Here is a 25,542-nt window from a genome sequence, read left to right on the forward strand (position 1 = left end):
AAACATAAACAAGAAAAGCAAAAAAGAAGTAGAAGAAATAAATTTGGATTTCATGTAACTTAAAATTCTTTCCTACAAAAAAAAATTTAACAATTTTAAAATAAATTCTTAAAGAAAAAAGTTCAGCCAAATATAATGGCAGCCTTTGCAGCAGAGTTTGGCACCACAAAGATTAGCTCCTCCTTCACTTTCAAGACAAGCTCTGCAAACAGAAGACCACAGATGACCCAACCAAAGTCTACTGTCTAGCCAGAGAAACAAGAAAAAGGCAGGCTGATGAGTCAGACCACCAGTGGAAAAGAAGGGCCTCACTCTAGCCAAACACCACAGAATAACCTGCAGCCTGTGGCTCAGTGGTCTGGTTTAAAAGGAGGTCAAAGAGGGACTCTCATCTCCCTCAGGGTAATGAGTGCCCAGCCTGCCAGTGTCTGTGGACAGCAAACCCTGAATTTCCACCCCAATTCATAAGCAGGAGGCCCTCCTCCTGTTACAAGAGGTAACCAGGGGCAATCCAAGATGGCGGACTAGAGGGTGACTGCATCTCCAGTCGCTCCAGAACCCAGGATTCAAGAAGGGGAGGCATTGAGAGACTCGGACTAAAATAGAGCCATGGGTGAGTCTCGCCCACCGGGCAAAGCTCGGCCTGGGCGGCAGGCCCGGATATAACTGGCTTATCGAGCAGGGCAGGGTAACTAGAGTCTTCCCCAGGCAGCCCTGCACACTCTGCCAGTGGGCCCCTCCCACACGGCCAGCTTCTCCAGCTTCTTGGAGCAGGCCCCCCAGTGAGAGCCTTTCTGATCAGAACCAGCTCCAAGTCCCGGAGCCAGCGTGGCGTGCTCCGGCCCGCAAGCAGCTTCAGGAACCAGGACAGGGCAGCCAGGGACTTCCCCAAGCAGCCCGGCCCCCTGCGGCGGGAGGCGCCTTTCAAGGCTAGCTTCACGGAGCAGACCACCCAGTGAGAGCCTTTCTACACAGAGCCAGCCACAAGTCCCCGAGCCAATGGAGAGCTTCGACCCGCAAGCAGCCTCTGGGATCAGGGCAGGGCAGCCAGAGACTTCTCCAGGCAGCCCTGCCCCCTCCGGCCACAGGCTCTTTCCATGGGGTGATCCAAGATGGCGGACTAGAGGGTGACTGCAATTCCAGTCGCTCCAGAACCCAGGATTCAAGAAGGGGAGGCATTGAGAGACTCGGACTAAAATAGAGCCACGGGTGAGCTCGCCCACCAGGTAAAGCTCGGACTGGGCGGCAGGCCCGGATAGAGGTGCCTTATCAGAGCAGGGCAGGGCAGCTAGAGTCTTCCCCAGGCAGCGCTGCGCACTCCAGCAGTGGGTCCCTCCTACACGGCCAATTGCGTGGTGCAGGCCCCCCAGTGAGAGCCTTTCCGCACAGAGCCAGCTCCAAGCCCTGGAACCAGTAGCGGGCTAGGGGCAGCTTTCTTCGGAAGAACTACATTATCAAGTTCCTCCAAGACTTCAGGCTACTGAAGGCTGGGAGGTGATACACTGGAAATCTACAGGGACACTATAAGCCAATAGAGGAAATCTGCAATATCTCAGGGTCCCACTGACATCTGACCAATATGAGAAAACAAGGGAAAAAAATGTCCCAAACAAACCTAGATACTATATCAATAAAACCCAATGACAGCACAGCAGAAGAAATGTCAGAAACAGAGTTCAGAATGTACATAATTAAAATAATCAGGGAAGCAAATGAGGAGATGAAAGAGCAAATGTAGGCTTGAAGGAGATGAAAGAGCAAATGCAGGCATTAAGTGATCACACCCATCAACAGTTAAAAGACCAAATACGGGAAGCAAGAGATCATTTCAATAAAGAGTTAGAGATACTGAAAAAAAAAACAAACAGAAATCCTTGAAATGAAGAACAATAAACCAAGTTAAAAACTCCATAGAAAGCATAACAAATAGGATAGAACATCTAGAAGACAGAACCTCAGACAATGAAGAAAAAATATTTAATCTTGAAAACAAAGTTGACCAAACAGAGAAGATGGTAAGAAATCATGAACACAATCTACAAGAATTATGGGATATCATGAAAAGGCCAAATTTAAGAATTATTGGGATTGAGGAAGGCTTAGAGAAACAAACCAAAGGAATGAACAATCTATTCAATGAAATAATATCAGAAAATTTCCCAAATCTGAAGAACGAAATGGAAAACCAAGTACAAGAGGCTTATAGGACTCCAAATATACAAAATTACAACAGACCCACACAGGGCACATTATTATGAAAATACCTAACATACAAAATAAAGACAGAATTTTAAAGGCCGCGAGAGAAAAGAATCAAACTACATTCAGAGGGAAACCAGTAAGAATATCAGCAGATTTTTCAATCTAGACACTAAAAGCTAGAAGGGCCTGGAACAACATTTTTCAAGCCCTGAAAGAAAATGGATGCCAACCAAGAATCTTATACCCAGCAAAACTTACTTTCAGATTTGACGATGAAATAAGATCCTTCCATGATAAACAAAAGCTAAAGGAATTTACAAAAAGAAAGCCGGCATTACAGAACATTCTCAGCAAAATATTCCATGAGGAAGAGATGAAAAACAACGATGCAAATCAGCAACAGGAGGAACTAGCCTAAAGGAATAGCCAAATAAAGGAGAAACCAAATCATGTCAAAAAACAAAAATGAGTCAAATGACTGGGAATACAAATCATATCACAATAATAACCCTGAATGATAATGATCTGAACTCATCAATAAAAAGACATAGACTGGCAGATTGGATTAAAAGAAAAATCCAACAATATGCTGCCTGTAAGAGACTCATCTCATAGAAAGAGATACCCATAGACTAAAGGTGAAAGGATGGGAAAAAACATACCATGCACATGGACACAGCAAAAAAGCTGGAGTATCCATCCATATATCAGATAATGGACTTCAAGCCAAAACTAGTCAGAAGGGATAAAGAAGGACATTACATGCTGCTTAAGGGAAGCATAAATCAGCAAGACATAACAATCATAAATATCTATGCCCCAAATAATAGCTCATCCGTATATGTCAAACAAATCCTTCTCAATGCCAGAAATCAAATAGACCACAGCACAATAATACTAGGCGATTTTAACACACCTCTCTCACCACTGGATAGATCTTCCAAACAAAAATTGAATAAAGAAACCATAGATTTCAATAACGCAATCAACAATTTAGACTTACCGACATATATAGAATATACCATCCAACAAAGAACGAATACACTTTCTTCTCAGCACCACATGGATCCTTCTCTAAAATAGACCATATTTTATGCCACAAAGCTACTGTTAGCAAATACAAGAAGATAGAGATATTACCTTGTACTCTATCATATCATAATGGATTGAAATTAGAAATAAATGACAGAATAAAAAACAGAAACTTCTCCAATACCTGGAGATTAAATAATACACTATTATATGATGAATGGACAACAGAAGACATCAGGAGGGAAATAAAAAAATTCTTAGAAGTAAACGAGAACAAAGATATCATATCAAAATCTCTGGGATACTATGAAAGCAGTACTTAGAGGAAGATTTATTTCATGGGGCACATTCAACAAAAGAAGTAGAAATCAACAAATAAACGACTTAACACTACAGCTCAAAGCCCTAGAAAAAGAAGAGCAGACCAACACCAAAAGTAGTAGAAGACAGGAAATAGTTAAAATCAGAGCCGAAATCAACGAAATTGAAACGAAAGAAACAATACAAAAAATTAACAAAATAAATAGTTGGTTCTTTGAAAAAATAAACAAAATTGATAAACCCTTAGCCACACTAACAAAGAGAAAGAGGGAGAAAACTCAAATTACTAAAATTCGGAATGAACAAGAAAATATCACAACAGACACGAGTGAAATACAAAACATAAATAGAAGCTATTTTGAAAATCTATACTCCAACAAAACAGAAAACCTCGAAGACATCAACAAGTTTCTAGAGACATATGAATTACCTAAACTGAACCAGGAGGACATACACAACTTAAATCAATTTCAAGCAATGAAATAGAAGAGGTCATCAAAAGCCTACCAACAAAGAAAAGTCCGGGACCAGATGGGTTCTCAGCCAAGTTCTACAAAACCTTTAAAGAAGAGCTCATTCCAAAACTCCTCAAAGTATTCCATGAAATAGAAGAGGAGGGAACCCTCCCAAACTCGTTCTATGAAGCCAATATCACCCTGATACCTAAACCAGACAGAGACACATCGAGGAAAGAAAATTTCAGACCAATATCCTTAATGAACATTGACGCAAAAATTCTCAACAAAATTTTAGCAAATCACATACAAAAACATATTAAAAAGATAGTGCACCACGATCAAGTGGGTTTTATCTCAGGGATGCAAGGTTGGTTCAACATCCAGAAATCAATAAATGTAATTCACCATATCAATAGACTTAAAAAATCACATGATTATTTTGATAGATGCAGCAAAAGCATTTGATAAAATACAGCATCCCTTCATGCTCAAAACACTAGAAAAAATAGGAATAGTGGGAACATTCCTTAACATTGTAAAGGCCATCTACGCTAAGCCCATTGCCAATATCATTCTAAATGGTGAAAAACTGAAAGCGTTCGCCCTAAAAACTGGAACAAGGCAGGGATGCCCTCTTTCACCACTTCTATTCAACATCGTCCTTGAAACTCTAGCCAAAGCAATTAGACAGACCAAAGAAATTAAAGGGATACGAATTGGATAAGAAGAACTCAAACTATCCCTGTTCGCTGATGACATGATTATATATTTAGAGGAACCTGGAAATTCCACCAGAAAACTTTCAGAACTCATAAGTGATTTCAGGAAAGTAGCAGGTTACAAGATCAATGCTCACAAATCCAATGCATTTTTATACATAAGTGATGAATCTTCAGAAAGAGAAATTAGGAAAACTACCCCATTCACAATAGCATCGAAAAAAATAAAATACTTGGGAATCAATCTCACAAAAGAGGTGAAAGACCTCTACAGTGAAAACTACAGAACACTAAAGAAAGAAATTAAAGAACACCTTAGAAGATGGAAAGATCTCCCATGTTCTTGGATAGGCAGAATTAATATTGACAAAATGGCCATACTACCTAAAGTGTTATACAGATTCAATGGAATTCCAATTAAAATCCCAATAATGTATCTTGCAGAAAGAGAGCAAGCAATTATGAAATTCATCTAGAAGAATAAAAAACCCAGAATAGTTAAAGCAATCCTCAGTAGAAAGAGTGAAGCAGTGGGTATCACAATACCAGATCTTCAACTCTACTACAAAGCAATAGTAACAAAAACGGCATGGTATTGGTACCAAAATAGACAGGTTGGTCAATGGTACAGAATAGAGGACAGGGACACAAACCCAAATAAATACAATTTTCTCATATTGACAAAGGGTCCAAAAATATGCAATGGAGAAAAGATAGCCTCTTCAACAAATGGTGCTGGGAAAACTGGAAAACCACATGCAACAGAATGAAATTAAACCCCTATCTCTCACCCTACACAAAACTCAATTCAAAATGGATCAAGGACCTCGGAATCAGACCAGAGACCCTGCATCTTATAGAAGAAAAAGTAGGTCCAAACTTTCAACTTGTTGGCTTAGGATCAGACTTCCTTAACAGGACTCCCATAGCACAAGAAATAAAAGCAAGAATCAACAACTGGGATAGATTCAAACTAAAAAGCTTTCTCTCAGCAAAGGAAGCTCTCAGTAATGTGAAGAGAGAGCCTACAGAGTGGGAGAAAAATCTTTGCCACTCATACTTCAGATAGAGCACTAATTTCCAGAATCTATAAAGAACTCAAAAAACTCTACACCAAGAATACAAATAATCCAATCAACAAATGGGCTAAGGAAATGAACAGACACTTCACAGAAGATGTACAAGCAATCAGCAGATATATGAAAAAATGTTCAACATCTCTAGTAATAAGAGAAATGCAAATCAAAACTACCCTAAGATTTCATCTCACCCCAATTAGAATCGCGATTATTAGGGCAGGCCATATAGCCCAAATGGTAGAGTGCCTGCCTCTCATGCTGGAGGCCCGGGTTCGAGTCCGCAGCACTGTGGGATCGTGGAAATTACAGACAAGCGATTATCAAGAACACAAGCAACAACAGGTGTTGGCGAGGATGTGGGGGAAAAGGTACACTCATACATTGCTGGTGGGGCTGCAAATTAGTGCAGCCACTCTGGAAAGCAGTATGGAGATTCCTCAGAAAGCTTGGAATGGAACCACCATTTGACCCAGCTATCCCACTCCTTGGTCTATACCCAAAGGACTTAAAATCAGCATACTACAGAGATACAGCCACATGTTCATTGCTGCTCAATTCACCATAGCCAGATTGTGGAACCAACCTAGATGCCCTTCAGTTGATGAATGGATAAAGAAACTGTGGCATATATATACAATGGAATATTACTCCGCAATGAAGAATGATAAAATTATGGCATTTGCAGGCAAATGGATGAAATTAGAGAATATCATGCTAAGTGAGATAAGCCAATCTCAAAAAACTAAAGGACGAATGATCTCGCTGATAAGCGGATGAGGACACATAATGAGGGGTGGGAGGGGTTAGCGTTAGGGTTAGGATTAGGTTTAGGGTTAGGGATAAGGAGGGTGGTAAGAATGAAGGAAAGAATGACTGTATAGAGGGAAAAGAGGGGTGTGAGGGATGTGAGGGGTGGGGGGGAAGGGAAAAAAATAATGAATCAAACAACATTGCCCTATGTAAATTAATGATTACACAAATGGTATGCCTTTACGCCATGTACAAATAGAGAAAACAACATGTATCCCATTTGTATACAATAATAAAAAAAAAAAAAAGAGGTAACCAGCAGCCCCTCCCAACCTGACTCGTTAATACAGGTCAGGTGGGAAACCTCAACTTCTATCTTCAACCCAGTAACAAGCCCCTATCCTCCCCCACCATTTTCTCTGCGAGAGCATAAGAAATCAGCAAAACCATGTTTTACAAAAGATTCAGAGACAGTGACCCAAATATTCAGGTTTGAATTGAAAATCACTCATACTACAAGCTGGGAAAATCTCCAACATGAATGAAAACAGTCAATTAACAACACATGCTAATACCATGAGGACAGACATGTTAGAATTATATGGCAGACAATTTAGAGCCTCCATCAAAAGAATATGGCAAAGAATAATTATGACATGCTTGAAAGCAATGGAAAAACCAGAAAGCCTATGCAAAGTAATAGGTCTCAGCAAAGAACTAGGGAAAAAAAAAGTAATAATAAAAAGTAATAGTTTTAGGAGTTAAAAAATTATATACAATAACCAGGGGCTGGGTGTGCACCTCAGTGGTAGGGAGTATGCTTAGCATGCAGGAGACCCTAAGTTACATCTCCAGTACCAACAAATGAACAAACAAACAAAAAACAACTATTAAATTAAAAAGCTATTCTGACCTCAACTGAGCTGATAGGTGCTGTCCCCAGCAGCCACCAGAGGCCCAGGCAGAAAAGCATTAGCAGGAATTCTCCAGGACTCTCAAATACCATGAAGGAAATTGGGCCTGTAACACTGACACAGGCCATATCCACAAGCCTTGAGGAAAGGATGTTGAGTGTAACAAGTCAGTCACAGAGAGTCACATACTGAGATTCCATTTATAAGAAATTTCAGAACAGGCAAATCCACACAGGCAGAGAGCACTGGAGTGGTCACCGCAGGATGGGGGGAAGTACGGGCAGGGAACAATTTGTAATGGGCACAAGTTGTTTCCTGAGATGATGAAGAAGTTTTGAAACTGGAGACAGGTAGTGATTGCACAACACTGTAAACGCATCAAATGCCAGAGAATTGTAACCTTTGAAATGATTACTGACAGCCCTCTTTACCCAGATTCCACATCCATGGATTAAACCAAGGACTGAAAATACATGGGGCAGGGAGACTCAACTGTAGTGAACATGTAGAATTTTTTCTTGTCATCTATCAGCATACCAACAATTTACATACACTTTACACCGTATGGAGTATTATTTGTATATAATTTCCACATAATTTAAAGAATACATGAAGCTTTGCATAGGTCATGTGCAAATACTATGCTATTTTACATAAGGGACTTCACCATCTGTGGATTTCAGTGTCTGAGGTGGATCCTGGAACTAATCCCCTGTAGACGCCAAGGGACAAATATATATTATGTGTTTCATCTTAATTTTTAAAAATCATGAAAATCAGAGAAAAATAAAAAATAAATCAGCCTTTAAACAAATGTTTAGAAAAGCTGATTGAAATGTTTATGTTCTGAAATGCCTCAAGGTTTCCTACAACCCAATCAAATAGACAAAAGGAGACCCAGTGATAAAGCTTAGAGAAGGCATGTGGGGTGGAGACATGATCCTGGCTTTGCTTGGGTAGTAGGCCATAAGAATGAGGTCATGGAATGGTTTTGTCCCATGATCAACTTATTTGACTTAATATACTAAACATACACATTGTCATGTTCAATTGATAATGTCAACTTATCTGTAAGATTTATGAAAACATGGTTTACTATGGACCTCTCTTCTCATTTTTTGATATTAACCTGGGTCCAGTGTGGAGATACTTTATGATGTTTTCTTTCATGCCACAGGACTCAACAATGATCCACAGGACTCAACAATGATCCACAGGGATAAAGTATTCAACTGGAAAATCATTTTAGAAGACTTTTTTTTTTTTAAGGAAAAAAACCCTTTACTCTTACCTGTGTTTTTGTTCTTTCCCTATTCAGTGGATGAACTTCTATAGAAAATAATGCCATATGAAATTCTCTCATCCAAAATCCAATTTTAAGTACTGTTCCCTGACTCAGCAGTTACTTCAGGCTAAACTCACTGTACAGACTCAGGGTGGCCCACTCTGTATAGCTCAGGGTGCTTTAGTTTCTTAAAATGTTACCATTTAACATGTACCAATATGTGGCCTCTCATTTTTGTTAATAAGTTAACTTGGTTCTTTGAATAAGAGGCAGTAAACAACCACAAGGTATATTCACAAGTATTTTAAGGGGAAAACTTAAAAGACCCAAAAGTGGTTGCCCATCTGGAAGGGAAAGAGGTGCTAATTAGTATTCTCCAGATCTGGATGCCTTTGGTCAAGAAATATGACTGGCAGTCACAGGCTGGGATGTGGGGGGAGAGAAACCGAAAACAGAGTTGGCAGGGACACAGCTCAGTGGTAAAGCACTCTAATCTCTACACCCCACCCCACAAAAAAAGATTCTAAAGCAGCAGGTGATACTTCAGTTGGTTTTGTTTACTTTTTGTTTTAGGACTCTTTTAAAAACAGTACAAGATAGAATGTCCTTTCACAGATTGGTTTCTTCAGCCTGTGGTTATAACCATGATATGTTGGACAATCTTAAAATCAGTTCATGGAAGAGAAGGAAGGGATTCTAGGGGTACTAATCTGGTTGAGAATGTCTGGTACTTGATGAGAACCATCCTCAGAAGGAAAACAAAGGACAGGTATGAGATCCGACCTACCTCTTGGTTGAGGCTGGAGACTTGGTCACTACGACTTCGTTCCTGTAATCTGGGATCTGTGACAGACAAGAGGTTGGAGATTACCACCATGTCTCTAAGAGATTGTGCTCACAGTCAATGAAAAGTAATATTCCAAAACACTCAAAACTGTCCTCTGATTCCTTGGAAGTTTTGCAAACACAGAAGTTCAAAACAAAAATCTCTTTTGGAAATTGAAGGAATGACTGACTACCTAGGAAGGAAGTACTAATAAGGTGTGAGACACACAGACTTCTTTTAAGAAAACAATAGGATAATCAATGATTAGCTCAGATCTCTATGCCAACAAATAACCAATATGAAGATGCTTCTATAAAGTCAACACAAACTCCTCTCACGAATCACAATTACATGCAGTTTCACAGTACAAGGTGGATAGTCACCCAATTTAAATCTAAGTTAACTGTCAAATTCCAAATTAGTGTGGTCCAGAGATGACTATCCAGCATATCATGGTTATAACCACATGCTGAAGAAACCAATCTGTGAAAGGACATTCTATCCTGTACTGTTTTTAAAAGAGTCCTAAAACAAAAAGTAAACAAAACCAACTGAAGTATCACCTGCTGCTTTAGAATCTTTTTTTGTGGGGTGGGGTGTAGAGATTAGAGTGCTTTACCACTGAGCTGTGTCCCCATCCCTTTTCTCTATTTTGTATTTTGAAACAGGTCTCACTAAATCACTGAGGTTGACATAGAACTTGCAATCCCTCCTGTCTCAGTCTCCCAAATTTCTGGGTTTACAGGCATGTGTCATGGTACCTGACCTGGAATCTTTTTAATGTTGAAAACTGAAGTTACATGAGCTAGGGATTATTAGAGTCAAAGATGTACCCACTTTCAAGATCTGACTGAAGGGAAGATAAACTGTTTTGAAACTGAACTGCAGTTTGTTTCTGAATTCAACTTGGCAGAATTTTCAAATTATGTTCTTAAAATTTAATCATTTCATTAAATTGTTATTTCACTAAAGGATACTCCTATCTCTGTCTCCCAAGTTGCTGGGATTACAGCATGTACCACACTGTGCCTGGCTTCCATTATCTTGGTTTTTTCCTTTCTTTCTTTTTTTTTTTAACATTCTTAACAGATTTTATTATATTTCAAACCCCTTAAAAAAGCATGTTAAAAGGAAAAAAAAAATAGTAATGATCTGAACAGATACAAAACAGCACGCTCATCTCTTCCCACATCCCCACTGCTATCTGTTGATAAAAGATTCTCAGAAAGCAGAATGTTCTTAAAATTCATCAGGTAGGATGTCTCCAATAAAAAGAACCAACATTGATCTGGTGCCTCTGCTTATTCTTTACAGATCATTTTTTAATTTTAAGGTGTAGTTATACATTTCACATGCATTTGTGAGACAAGATAAACATTATGTTTATATCTCACATAAGTCAGGCTTAAAGGTTTTCTACATACTGTGCATGGCACTAGAAATTTCATGCTGTATCAAGTCCATACCAGTATTAAGCTACTGAACTCTATAATGAAGTATTATAGATATTTACTGAAAAACAATATAAAACACTGATTCAGAAAGTCCAGTCTTGAAATATGCAATTTTCTTGATTTAAGGAGGTTGTGTGTGTGTGTGTGTGTGTGTGTGTGTGTATGTAAAAAGCCCTACACACAGTTTAAGACAATTACATGTGAGAAGCCTTTTCATGTTTGCCGACTTTATCATGACAACTCTAGCTGATTCTTTATGAAGGACTAGGGATACACATCTTCAGCAGTGTACATGAGAAATAAACTCTGAAAGAGGAAATTTCTTGGGTTTAGGAAGGACTGTACTGTGGGAAGTACTTCAGAGGAATAGATATAATTCTAGGATTATAGACAAGAGGAACTGGAAGACTTCAGGAGATGTTTCAGTTTCTTCTAGATTTAGATTTGAATCTAAATGAATAAGCTACTGAAGTGTGATATTTATATGATCCTTTTCTTTACAAGAAATTGAATAGCAACAAATTTCTCTATCCTCAACAGCAGATTCATTTTTTCAATTAGCTGCTTCTCATCCAAGGCATTTGGAAGAGCCCTCTTGTTTCCAAGTACTAGTACTAGAATTCCTTGTAACTGTGCTTTATCTAGAAGATTATGTAGTTCATTTCAAGAGGCTTCTATCTTATCACCATCTGCAGAATCTATCATGTAAACAATGGTGTTGACTCCTCTTCAAAACCATTCCCACATGCCCTGGAATTCAGGTTGTCCTCCTGCGTCCCAGATCTTTATTGTGACGTTACCTTTAGTCACTTTCCTCATGTTGAAGCCCACTGTGGGTATCATATCTTCACTGAATTGATCTGATACTGACAAAGGTGGTCTTGTACTGCAGCCTCACCAGCGTCAGCTCCATCTCCTCCTTCCAGAATGGTGAGCAGAAACAGTCCAGCAGACTGGAGATGAGTTGACGGTGTGGAGCAAGAGTGGACGGTAGGGTGGGCGGCCACTGCAGTGAAGACTTCCACATGGGCAGCCCTCGACCCTGACCCACGCAAGGGTTCCTTGGGGTCCCGGCCTGACAAAGGCGGGTGGAGATGGCTGGCCTATTGTTTTTTTCCTCACAATTATACCAGTCAATTTTAATATCAGTAGTATTGACACCAAGCACATTGTATGATGCCTACCACATGAGAAACTTTGAAAACACACAAAAATTTGATTTAAAGAATACACAGGTGCATCTATCATGATCACATGGATCAGTGCATCTATGGGAAAGCCTAACTCTTCCCATGGTCTCAAGGAGCAAGGCAGCAAAACATATTTTCACTTAGGCACTTCATTTTTCTGGAATTCTTTAAATGATTTCATGTATGTCTTTGTCTCAACAAACATCAAAGAGCAAAAACCCACCCTAGGAAAGGTATGAAAACCAAGGAAAACATTAGTAAAACATATAAAAGGACTCTAATCAAAACAGACCAATTGCTCTCATAACCTTGAGGTTATGAGAGGAAATCATTCATTTAAGAATGAACAGTTGTAATGAAAAAGAACAAGAGGGCTGGGGTTGTGGCTTAGTGGTAGAGCACCTGCCTGGCATGTGTGAGGCCCTGGGTTCAATCCTCAGCACCACGTATAAATGAATGAATGAATGAATAATAAATACATAAAATAAAGGTCCACTGAAACTAAAAAGTATTTTAAAAAATATTTTAAGAAGAAAACTAGGAGGAAGAAGTCATTATGGTCTAAATGAGAAGCTCAGTAGCTGGTTTATTGGTAGAAATAAATCAGCTTAAGAAAAAAACCTGAGATAACTGAGCCAAGGAATTTTCCAAGTATGTTATCTATCAGGGTGTGAAAGAAAGAAAAAAGAAAGTAATGGCCACAGATGGTGCTACACATCTGTGATCCCAGTTACCCAGGAGGATGAGGCAAGAAGATCAACTGTTTGAACCCAAGAGTTTGAGACCAACCTACGCAACATAGCAAGAGCCCATCTCCTAAATAAATTAAAGAAAAATGAACAAAATAAAGGAATTCACAGCAAACACACACACACACACACACACACACACACAATAGAATTAATAAAGGGAGAAAATGCACAACTACTTCTACATAGAAAAAGCACTTGACAAATCCAATACCTTTTCATGATAGACTCAGAAAATGAGGAACTGATGGATAGTTACCTGATATGATAAAGGGTATTTATGAAAAACCCATGGCCAACATCAGACTTAATGGTGAAAGAGTGAAAGTTTTACCTGTAAGTTCAGGATTGATTCAAGGATGATGCATTCACTACTTGTGTTTAACACGGCACTGAACGTTCTATCCAGAAATATCAGGCATTAAAAGAAAATGAAAAAAACTACAAAGCAATAGTAACAAAAACGGCATGGTATTGGTACCAAAACAGACAGGTAGATCAATGGTACAGAATAGAGGACACAGACACAAACCCAAATAAATACAATTTTCTCATACTAGACAAAGGTGTCAAAAATATGCAATGGAGAAAAGATAGCCTCTTCAACAAATGGTGCTGGGAAAATTGGAAATTCATATGCAACAGAATGAAACTAAACCCCTATCTCTCACCATGCACAAAACTCAACTCAAAATGGATCAAGGACCTTGGAATCAGACCAGAGACCCTGCAGATTATAGAAGAAAAAGTAGGTCCAAATCTTCAACTTGTTGGCTTAGGATCAGACTTCCTCAACAGGACTCCCATAGCACAAGAAATAAAAGTAAGAATCAATAACTGGGACAGATTCAAACTAAAAAGCTTTCTCTCAGCAAAGGAAACTATCAGCAATGCGAAGAAAGAGCCTATAGAGTGGGAGAAAATCTTTGCCACTCATACTTCAGATAGAGCACTAATCTCCAGAATCTATAAAGAACTCAAAAAACTCTACACCAAGAATGCAAATAACCCAATCAACAAACGGGCTAAGGAAATGAACAGACACTTCACAGAAGAAGATCTACAATCAATCGACAAACATATGAAAAAATGTTCCACATCTCTAGTAATAAGAGAAATGCAAATCCATACCACCCTAAGATTCCATCTCACCCCAATTAGAATGGCGATTATCAAGAACACAAGCAACAACAGGTGTTGGCGAGGATGTGGGGAAAAAGGTACACTAACACATTGCTGGTGGGGGGCTGCAAATTAGTGCAGCCACTCTGGAAAGCAGTGTGGAGAATCCTTAGAAAACTTGGAAAGGGAGAAATCAGACTCCAGGCGGGCCAAGATGGCGGACTAGAGGGCGGCTGCATTTCACGCTGCTCCAGGACGCAAGATTCAAGGGAGGAGATAGTGAGAGACTTGGGACCAACTCAAAGCTGCCGGGTGAGTCTCTCCTGTTGGGGAGGTGTCCCGGATGGGGCGGTAGCCCCGGAACGCAGGGAATTTGTGAAGTGGAGTTGCTCGGCGAGACGCCCCTCCCCCCACTGGAGCGGTAAACACGGACAACTGGGATCATCGTAGAGGAGGCGGCTCAGCATAGCGCTTGGACTCGAGCAGCCGCTGGGGCTCCGGGCGGCTGCCTGGGGAGGAGCTGCGTGGTGAGCTGTTTGGACCCAGAGTGACCGCTTCCGAACACCGGGGGGTTGCCCGGAGGAGGAGGAGAGGCCCAGCGGGTCGCTTGTGTCTAGGAGTGACTGCATCAGAGCCACGGGCGGTTGCCAGAGGAGGAGCTGCGTGGTGAGCTGTTTGAACTCAGAGTGGGCGCTCCTGAGCGCCGGGGGACTGCCCAGAGGAAGAGGAGGAGCGCGGCGGGACGCTTGGTCTGGGAATGACTGCATCAGAACCACAGGCGGTTGCCAGGGGAGGAGTTGTATGGTGAACTGTTTGAACTCAGAGCAAGCACTCCTGAGTGCCGGGAGGTTGCCCGGAGGAGGAGGAGGAGCGTGGCTTGTTGTTTGACCTGGGAGTGACTGCATCAGAGCTGCGGGCGGTTGCCGGAGGAGGAGCTGCGTGACGAGCTGTTTGAACTCGGAGCAGCTGCTCCAGAACACTGGTGGCCTGCCTGGAGGAGGAGAGCGGTGGGACGCTTAGTCTGTGAGTGACTGCATCAGAACCACAGGCGGTTGCCAGAGGAGGAGGCGAGTGGTGAGTTGATTGGACTAAAAGCAACCGCTCCGGAACACCGGTGGCCTGCCTGGAGAAGGAGTGTGGTGAGTCACCTGGTCTCGGAGCCACCGCTCCTGAACACCCGGGCGGCTACCCCAAGGAGGAGGAGGAGGAACAGGGCGGGTCACTTGGACTTGGAGTGACTGCCTAGGGCTACGGGTGGTTGGTGGGAGGAGGAGACCTGAAGTGAGTTGTTTGGATTCCTAGTGACTGCGTCGGAAACCGGGCGGCTGTCCGGAGGAGGAGGTGTGTGGCGGGTCTCTGTGTCTCCGAGCTATTGTACGGGGCTCCAGGTGGTGGCTCAGGGTAGGGGCTGCATAGCCAGGCGATTGGTGCAGAGCAGGGTCCCAGGAGCTAGGTGGCTTCTTGCTGGAAGAGCCGCACAGAGACACGCCTAGGGGCGGAGCGAAGTTTCCAGGGCGGCGGGCAGACTCTCTGGGAGAGGCAGCCTAAGGAGACTCGCCTGCGAAGGGTGAGGCTCCCAGGCCCAGGACGTAGGTCCGGGCCCCTGGGATCGTTGCAGAAGAAGACAGCCCAGCCCAGGGGGTAGTTGTAGATTGAGGGGAACCTCTAGGAGGGCAACTGACTAGCGAGACGTCCCCACCGAGTGACTCTTCCCGGCCAGGGGAGGTTTTCCCACAGGGACAGTAAAGTCAGAGACATAGGCACAAACAGGCCTTGCCTCAGCCCGCAGCCTACTTCCCCGTTGGATGATCATTGGTCAACAAGTGGAGGCACCTCTGCCCACTATCAGGGAATATACCCCACCTGAGGGTCACCACCCTAGAGAGGCAGCTTCTTCGTGGAGCTCTGCATTATCAACCTCCTCCAAGACTTCAGGCTACTGAAGGATAAGAGGGGACATACTAACAATCTTCAGGGACATTATAAGTTGATAGAGGAAATCTGCAATATCTCAATGACCCACTGATCCCTGAACAATATGAGAAAACAAGGGAAGAAAATGCCCCAAACAAATCTAGATGTTACATCAATAAAATCCAACGACAGCATGGCAGAAGAAATGACAGAAAGGGAGTTCAGAATGTACATAATTAAAATGATTAGGGAAGCAAACGATGAGATGAAAGAGCAAATGCAGGCATTGAACGATCGCACCAATCGACAGTTAACAGAGCAAATTCAGGAAGCAAAAGATCATTTCAATAAAGAGTTAGAGATATTGAAAAAAAAACCAAACAGAAATCCTTGAAATGAAGGAAACAATAAACCAAATTAAGAACTCCATAGAAAGCACAACCAATAGGATAGAACAGCTGGAAGACAGAACTTCAGATATTGAAGACAAAATATTTAACCTCGAAAACAAAGTTGAACAAACAGAGAAGATGGTGAGAAATCATGAACAGAATCTCCAAGAACTATGGGATATCATGAAAAGGCCAAATTTGAGAATTATTGGGATTGAGGAAGGCTTAGAGAAACAAACCAAAGGAATGAACAATCTATTTGAAGAAATAATATCAGAAAATTTCCCAAATCTGAAGAATGAAATGGAAAATCAAGTCCAAGAGGCTTATAGGACTCCAAATACACAAAATTACAACAGACCCACACCAAGGCACATTATAATGAAAATACCGAACATACAAAATAAAGACAGAATTTTAAAGGCTGTGAGAGAAGAGAACCAAATTACATTCAGGGGGAAGCCAATACGGATATCAGCAGATTTTTCAATCCAGACCCTAAAAGCTAGAAGGGCCTGGAACAACATTTTTCAAGCTCTGAAAGAAAATGGATGCCAACCAAGAATCTTATACCCAGCAAAACTTACCTTCAAATTTGACGATGAAATAAGATCATTCCATGATAAACAAAAGCTAAAAGAATTTACAAAAAGAAAGCCAGCATTACAGAACATTCTCAGCAAAATATTCCATGAGGAAGAGATAAAAAACAAAGAAGCAAATCAGCAAAGGGAAGAATTATCCTAAAGGAACTGTCAAATAATGGAGGAACCAAGATGTGTCAAAAATTTTAAATATGAACCAAATGACTGGGAATACAAATCATATCTCAATAATAACCCTGAATGTTAATGGCCTGAATTCATCAATCAAAAGACATAGACTGGCAGATTGGATTAAAAAGAAAGATCCAACAATATGTTGCCTGCAAGAGACTCACCTCATAGAAAGAGATACCCATAGACTAAAGGTGAAAGGATGGGGAAAAACATACCATGCACATGGGCTCAGCAAAAAAGCTGGAGTATCCATCCTCATTTCAGATAAAGTGGACTTCAAGCCAATGTTAGTTAGAAGGGATAAAGAAGAACATTTCATACTGCTTAAGGGAAGCATAAATCAGCAAGATATAACAATCATAAACATCTATGCCCCAAACAGTGGCTCATCCATATATGTTAAACAAATCCTTCTCAATTTTAGAAACCAAATAGACCATAACACAATAATACTAGGTGATTTTAACACGCCTCTCTCACCACTGGACAGATCTTCCAAACAAAAATTGAACAAAGAAACCATAGATCTCAATAACACAATCAATAATTTAGACTTAACAGACATTTATAGAATATACCATCCAACCAAGAGCGAATACACTTTCTTCTCAGCAGCACATGGATCCTTCTCTAAAATAGACCATATATTATGCCACAAAGCTAATGTCAGCAAATACAAGAAGATAGAGACACTACCTTGTATTCTATCAGATCATAATGGATTGAAGTTACAAATTAATGAAAGAGTAAAAAACAGAAACTACTCCAACACCTGGAGATTAAACAATATGCTACTATATGATGAATGGATAACAGAAGATATTAGGAAGGAAATTAAAAAATTCTTAGAGGTAAACGAGAACAAAGAAACAACATATCAAAATCTCTGGGACACTATGAAAGCAGCACTTAGAGGAAGATTTATTTCATGGAGCGCATTTAATAAAAGAAGTAAAACTCAAAAAATAAATGACCTAACACTACAGCTCAAAGCCCTAGAAAAAGAAGAACAGACCAACACCAAAAGTAGTAGAAGACAGGAAATAGTTAAACTGAGAGCTGAAATCAACGAAATTGAAACGAAAGAAACAATACAAAAAATTGACAAAATAAATAGTTGGTTCTTCGAAAAAATAAACAAAATTGATAAACCTTTAGCCACACTAACAAAGAGAAGACGAGAGAAAACCCAAATCACTAAAATTCGGAATGAACAAGAAAATATCACAACAGACACGACCGAAATACAAAACATAATTAGAAGCTATTTTGAAAATCTATACTCCAACAAAATAGAAAATTTCGAAGACATCAACAGGTTTCTAGAGACATATGAATTGCCTAAACTGAACGAGGAGGACATACACAATTTAAATAGACCAATTTCAAGTAATGAAATAGAAGAAGTCATCAAAAGCCTTCCAACAAAGAAAAGTCCAGGACCAGATGGGTTCTCAGCCGAGTTCTACAAAACTTTTAAAGAAGAACTCATTCCGATACTTCTCAAAGTATTCCAGAAAATAGAAGAGGAGGGAACTCTCCCAAACTCATTCTATGAAGCCAATATCACCCTGATTCCTAAACCAGACAGAGACACATCGAGGAAAGAAAATTTCAGACCAATATCCTTAATGAACATCGACACAAAAATTCTCAACAAAATTTTAGCAAATCGCATACAAAAACATATTAAAAAGATAGTGCACCATGATCAAGTGGGTTTCATCCCAGGGATGCAAGGTTGGTTCAACATCAGGAAATCAATAAATGTCATTCACCATATCAATAGACTTAAAGTCAAGAATCACATGATTATTTCGATAGATGCAGAAAAAGCATTTGATAAAATACAGCACCCCTTCATGCTCAAAACACTAGAAAAAATAGGGATAGTGGGAACATTCCTTAACATTGTAAAGGCCATCTATGCTAAACCCATGGCTAATATCATTCTTAATGGTGAAAAACTGAAAGCATTCCCTCTAAAAACTGGAACAAGGCAGGGATGCCCTCTTTCACCACTTCTATTCAATATCGTCCTTGAAACTCTAGCCAGAGCAATTAGACAGACCAAAGAAATTAAAGGGATACGAATAGGAAAAGAAGAACTCAAACTATCCCTATTTGCTGATGATATGATTGTATACTTAGAGGAACCAGGAAATTCCACCAGAAAACTTTTAGATCTCATAAGTGAATTCAGTAAAGTAGCGGGATATAAGATCAATGCACATAAATCGAAGGCATTTTTATATATAAGCGATGAATCTTCAGAAAGAGAAATTAGGAAAACTACCCCATTCACAATAGCTTCGAAAAAAATAAAGTATTTGGGAATCAATCTCACAAAAGAGGTGAAAGACCTCTACAATGAGAACTACAGAACACTAAAGAAAGAAATTCAAGAAAACCTTAGAAGATGGAAAGATCTCCCATGTTCTTGGATAGGAAGAATTAATATTGTCAAAATGGCCATACTACCAAAAGTGCTATACAGATTCAATGCAATTCCAATTAAAATCCCAATGATGTACCTTACAGAAATAGAGCAAGCAATTATGAAATTCATCTGGAAGAATAAAAAACCCAGAATAGCTAAAGCAATCCTTGGCAGAAAGAGTGAAGCAGGGGGTATCGCAATACCAGATCTTCAACTCTACTACAAAGCAATAGTAACAAAAACGGCATGGTATTGGTACCAAAATAGAAAGGTGGATCAATGGTACAGAATAGAGGACACGGACACAAACCCAAATAAATACAATTTTCTCATACTAGACAAAGGGGCCAAAAATATGCAATGGAGAAAAGATAGCCTCTTCAACAAATGGTGCTGGGAGAATTGGAAATCCATATGCAACAGAATGAAACTAAACCCATATCTCTCACCATGCACAAAACTAAACTCAAAATGGATTAAGGATCTCGGAATCAGACCAGAGACCTTGCATCTTATAGAAGAAAAAGTAGGTCCAGAGCTTCAACATGTCGGCTTAGGACCAGACTTCCTCAACAGGACTCCCATAGCACAAGAAATAAAAGCAAGAATTAATAACTGGGATAGATTCAAACTAAAAAGCTTTCTCTCAGCAAAGGAAACTATCAGCAATGCAAAGAAAGAGCCTACAGAGTGGGAGAAAATCTTTGCCAATCATACTTCAGATAGAGCGCTAATCTCCAGAATCTATAAAGAACTCAAAAAACTCTACACCAAGAATGTAAATAATCCAATTGACAAATGGGCTAAGGAAATGAATAGACACTTCACAGAAGAAGATGTACAAGCAATCAACAAACATATGGAAAAATGTTCAACATCTCTGGTAATAAGAGAAATGCAAATCAAAACCACCCTAAGATTCCATCTCACCCCAATTAGAATGGCAATTATCAAGAATACAACCAACAACAGGTGTTGGCGAGGATGTGGGGAGAAAGGTACACTCTTACATTGCTGGTGGGGCTGCAAATTAGTGCAGCCACTCTGGAAAGCAGTGTGGAGATTCCTTAGAAAACTTGGAATGGAAACACCATTTGACCCAGCTATCCCACTCCTTGGCCTATACCCAAAGGACTTAAAATCAGCATATTACAGAGATAGAGCCACATCAATGTTCATAGCTGCTCAGTTCACAATAGCCAGATTGTGGAACCAACCTAGATGTCCTTCAATTGATGAATGGATAAAGAAAATGTGGTATATATATACAATGGAATATTACTCAGTCATAAAGAATGATAAAATTATGGCATTTGCAGGCAAATGGATGAAACTGGAGAATATCATGCTAAGTGAGATAAGCCAATCTCAAAAAACCAAAGGAAGAATGATATCGCTAATAAGTGGATGATGACATATAATGGGGGTGGGAAGGGTTAGTGTTGGGGTTGGAGTTGGGTTTAGGGAGGGGGGCAGGAATGGAGGAAGGAAGGACTGTATAGATGGAGGGGAAGGGTGGGAGGGGAGGGGGGGAAGGGAAAAAATGGCAGAATGAATCAAACAACATTACCCTATGTAAATTTATGATTACACAAATGGTATGCCTTTACGCCATGTACAAATAGAGAAACAACATGTATCCCATTTGTTTACAATAAAAAGAAAAAAAAAAAAGAAAAAAAAAAAAAAGAAAACTTGGAAAGGACCCACCATATGACCCAGCTATCCCACTCCTTGGCCTATACCCAAAGAACTTAAAATCAGCATACTAAAGAAATACAGCCACATCAATGTTCATATCTGCTCAATTCACAATAGCCACATTGTGGAACCAACCTAGATGCCCTTCAATTGATGAATGGATAAAGAAACTGTGGTATATATACACAATGGAATATTACTCAGCCATAAAGAATGATAAAATTATGGCATTTGCAGGCAAATGGATGCAGTTGGAGAATATCACGCTAAGTGAGATAAGTGAATCTCAAAAAAACAAAGGTCAAATGATCTCTCTGATAAGCGGATGATGACACATAATGGGGGGTGGGTGGGAGGGGTTAGTGTTAGGGTTAGGGTTAGGGTTAGGGATGGGGGCAAGAATGGAGGTAGGAAGGACTGTATAGAGGGAAAAGAGGGGTGGGAGGGATGGGGGGAAGGGAAGAAATAACAGAATGAATCAAACAACATTATCCTATGTAAATTTATGATTACACAAATGGTATGCCTTTACTCCATGTACAGAGAAACAACATGTATCCCATTTATTTACAATAATAAAGGAAAAAAATAATGAAAAAAAACAAAAATAAACCAAAATCAACAGAAATACAAATCATATCCCAATAATAACCCTGAATGGTAATGGTGTAAACTTATTAATTGAAAGGCAAAGACTTGCAGAATGGATTTAAGAAAAAGACCCAACAATATGCTGCCTTCCCTAAAGAGACCATAAGAAAAGTTACAAGAATTTACAACTAGAAAATCTGCACTACAGAAAATTCTCAGCAAAATATTTCATAAGGAAATGAAAAACAACAATGTAAGTCAGCAAAGGGAGGAACTACCGTAAAGGAAAAGCCAAACAAAGGAGAAACCAAGTCAAGTTAAAAACCAAAAATAAGCCAAAATGACCAGGAATAGAAATCATATCACTATAATAACCCTGATTCAATAATCAAAAGACACAGACTGGCAGATTGTATTAAAAAGAAAGACCCAACAATCTGCTGCCTTTAAGAGACCCATCTTGTAGAAAAAGATATCCACAGACTGAAAGTGAAAAAACATATCATTCTAATGAAATGTGAAAGCAGGGGTTTCCATTCTTCTATCAGATACAGGGAAATTCTAACCAGAGTTAGAAGGGATAAAGAAGGACATTTCACACATTAATAAATCATATATCAATAAGACATAACAATCATAAATACTTATGCCCCAAAGGAGCATCTACATACATCGACTCAACCCTTCTCAATTTCAAGAATCAAATAGACCACAACACCATAATACTGGGTGACTTTAACACACCCTCTGCTCTCATCATTGGACAGACCTTCCAAACAAAAACTGAACAAAGAAACCACAGAACTCAATAACACAATCAATAACTTAGACTTAACAGACATATATAGGATATTCCACCCATCAACAAGTAAATACACTTTTTCTCAGCTGCACATGCATCCTTCTCTAAAATAGACCATATGTTACTCCACAGACCAACTCTTAGCAAAAACAAAACAAAACAAAAAAAAAAAAGAGAGAGAAACTACCCTGCATTCTTTTGGATCACAATGGAATGAAATTAGAAATCAATGATAAAATAAAAAATAGAAGCTACTCCAACACCTGGAGACTAAATATCATGCTACTCAATGGTGCATGGATAACAGAAGACATCAGGGAAGATATTTAAATGAGAATACTGATATATCAAAATCTCTGGGACACTATGAAGATAGTACTAAGAGGAAAGTTCATTGCATTGAGCTCATTCATTAAAAGCATTAAAGTCAACAAATAGAGACCTAACATTACATCGCAAAGCCCTAGAACTAAAAGAACAAATCAACACCAAAAGTAGAAGACAGGAAATAATTAAAATCAGAACTGAAATCAATGAAACTGAACCAAATTAACAACTGAAAAAAAATTGACAAAACAAACAGTTGGTTCTTGGAAAAAATAAATAAAATTGATTAATCCCTAGCCACACTAACAAGAAGGAAGAGAGAGAAAACTCAAATTATTAAAATTCATGATGAAAAAAGAAATATCACAATGGACACTATTAAAATATAGAGGAAAATAAGAAACGATTTTGAAAATTTGTACTCCAAGAAAATAGAAAACCATGAACACATTGACAAAATTCTAGAGACATATGAACTACTCAAACTGAATCAGGAGGACATTCACAATCTAAACAGATCAATTTCAAGCAATGAAATAGAAGACGCCATAAAAGCTAGCTTACCAACCAAGAAAAGCCCAGGACCAATTGAGTTCTACGAGACCTGAAAAGCAGAACTATTACAATACTCCTCAAAGTATTCCATGAAAAAGAAAAGGAGGAAACCCTTCCAAACCCATTCTATGAAACTAGAATCACCCTGATACCAAAAACAGCCAAAGACACATCAAGGAATGAAAATTTCAGAGCAATATCCATGATGAACATACATGTAAAAATTCTTAACAAAATTCTGGCAAATCACATACAAAAACACATTAAAAAGATAGTGCACTATGATCAAGTGGAGTTCATCACAGGGACACAGGGTGGTTCCATAAACAAATCAATAAACGTTAATTCATTACATCAACAGACTAAAAGATAAGAATCATGATCATCTCAGTTGATGCAGTAAAGGGACTTGACAAAATATACCACCCCTTCATGTTCAAAACATGAGAAAAAAATGGGAATATAGGAACATACCTCAACATTGCAAAACCTATCTATGCTAAGTTCAAAATCAACATCATTCTAAATGGAGAAAAATTGAAAGCATTCCCTATAAAAACTGAAACAAGATAGGGATGGCCTTTCACCACTTCTAGTCAACATCATCCTTGAAAATCTAGCCAGAGCAATTATACAAAAGAAATTAAAGGGATACAAATAGGAAAAGAGGAACTCAAACTTTCACTATTTACTGATGAACTAATAAGTGAATTCAGCAAAGTGGCAGGATATAAAATCACTACCCATAAATCTAATGCATTTCTATACATCAGTGATAAATCCTCTGAAAGAGAAATTAGGAAATCTACCCCATTCACAATAGCCTCAAAGAAAAATAAAATACTTGGAAATCAATCCAACACAAAAGATGTGAAAGACCTCTACAATGAAAACTACAGAACACTAAAGAAAGAAATTAAAGAAGACTTTAGAAGATGGAAAGATCTCTCATGTTCTTGGATAGGCAGAATTAATATTGTCAAAGGGGACATACTACCAAAAGTGTTAATGCAATTCCAATTAAAATCCCAATGTTTTTCCTCATAGAAACAGAGAAAGTAAATTATGAAATGCATTTGGAAAAATAATAGACCAAGAATAGCCAAAGCAATACTTAAGAAAAATGAAGCGGGAGGTATTACAATACCAGATCTTAAAATATACTACAGAAGTGTAGTAACAAAAATGGCATGGTATTGGCACCAAAATAGACAGGTAGACCAATGGTACAGAATAGCAGATACAGAGACGAACCCACATAAATAGAGTTATATGTGACAAAGGTGCCACAAACATACATCAGAGAAAAGAGAGCTTCTTCAACAAGTTATCTTATTGCTAGGAAAACTGGAAATCCATATGCCTCAAAATGAAATTAAACCCCTATCTCTCACCCTGCACAAAACTCAACTCAAAATGGATCAAGGACCTAGGAATTAGACCAGAGACCCTGTGCCTAAAAGAAGGAAAAATAGGTCCAAATCTTCATCACGTCAGCTTAGGAACAAACTTCCTTCACAAGACTCCTAAAGTGTAAGAAATAAAATAAAAAATCAATAAATGGGATGAATTCAAGCTAAATCTTCTCAACAAAAGAAACAATAACATGAAGAGAGCGCCTACAGAGTGGGAGAAAATCTGTACCATGTGCACATCAGATAAAGCACTAATCTCTGGTATATATAAAGAACTCAAAAAACTTAAAACCAAAATACAAATAACCCAATCAATAAATGGGCTAAGAAACTGAGCAGATTCTTCACATAAAATGATATACACATCAGATAAAGCACTAATCTCTGGTATATATAAAGAACTCAAAAAACTTAAAACCAAAATACAAATAACCCAATCAATAAATGGGCTAAGAAACTGAGCAGACTCTTCACATAAAATGATATACAATCAAAATGGGTTAAGGAACTGAGAAAATACTTCAC

General features: G+C 39.2%; 2 pseudogenes; both read right to left on the bottom strand.

The window, feature by feature from the left end:
• Positions 1–25,542, bottom strand: part of LOC124981133 (phosphoribosyl pyrophosphate synthase-associated protein 2-like) — a 46,149-nt pseudogene that overhangs the window by 6,836 nt on the left and 13,771 nt on the right.
• LOC124981117 (ADP-ribosylation factor-like protein 8B) lies at positions 11,399–12,067 on the bottom strand (annotated as a pseudogene).

Source organism: Sciurus carolinensis, chromosome 3 (genome assembly GCF_902686445.1).
Source record: "Sciurus carolinensis chromosome 3, mSciCar1.2, whole genome shotgun sequence".
Taxonomy (NCBI): domain Eukaryota; kingdom Metazoa; phylum Chordata; class Mammalia; order Rodentia; family Sciuridae; genus Sciurus; species Sciurus carolinensis.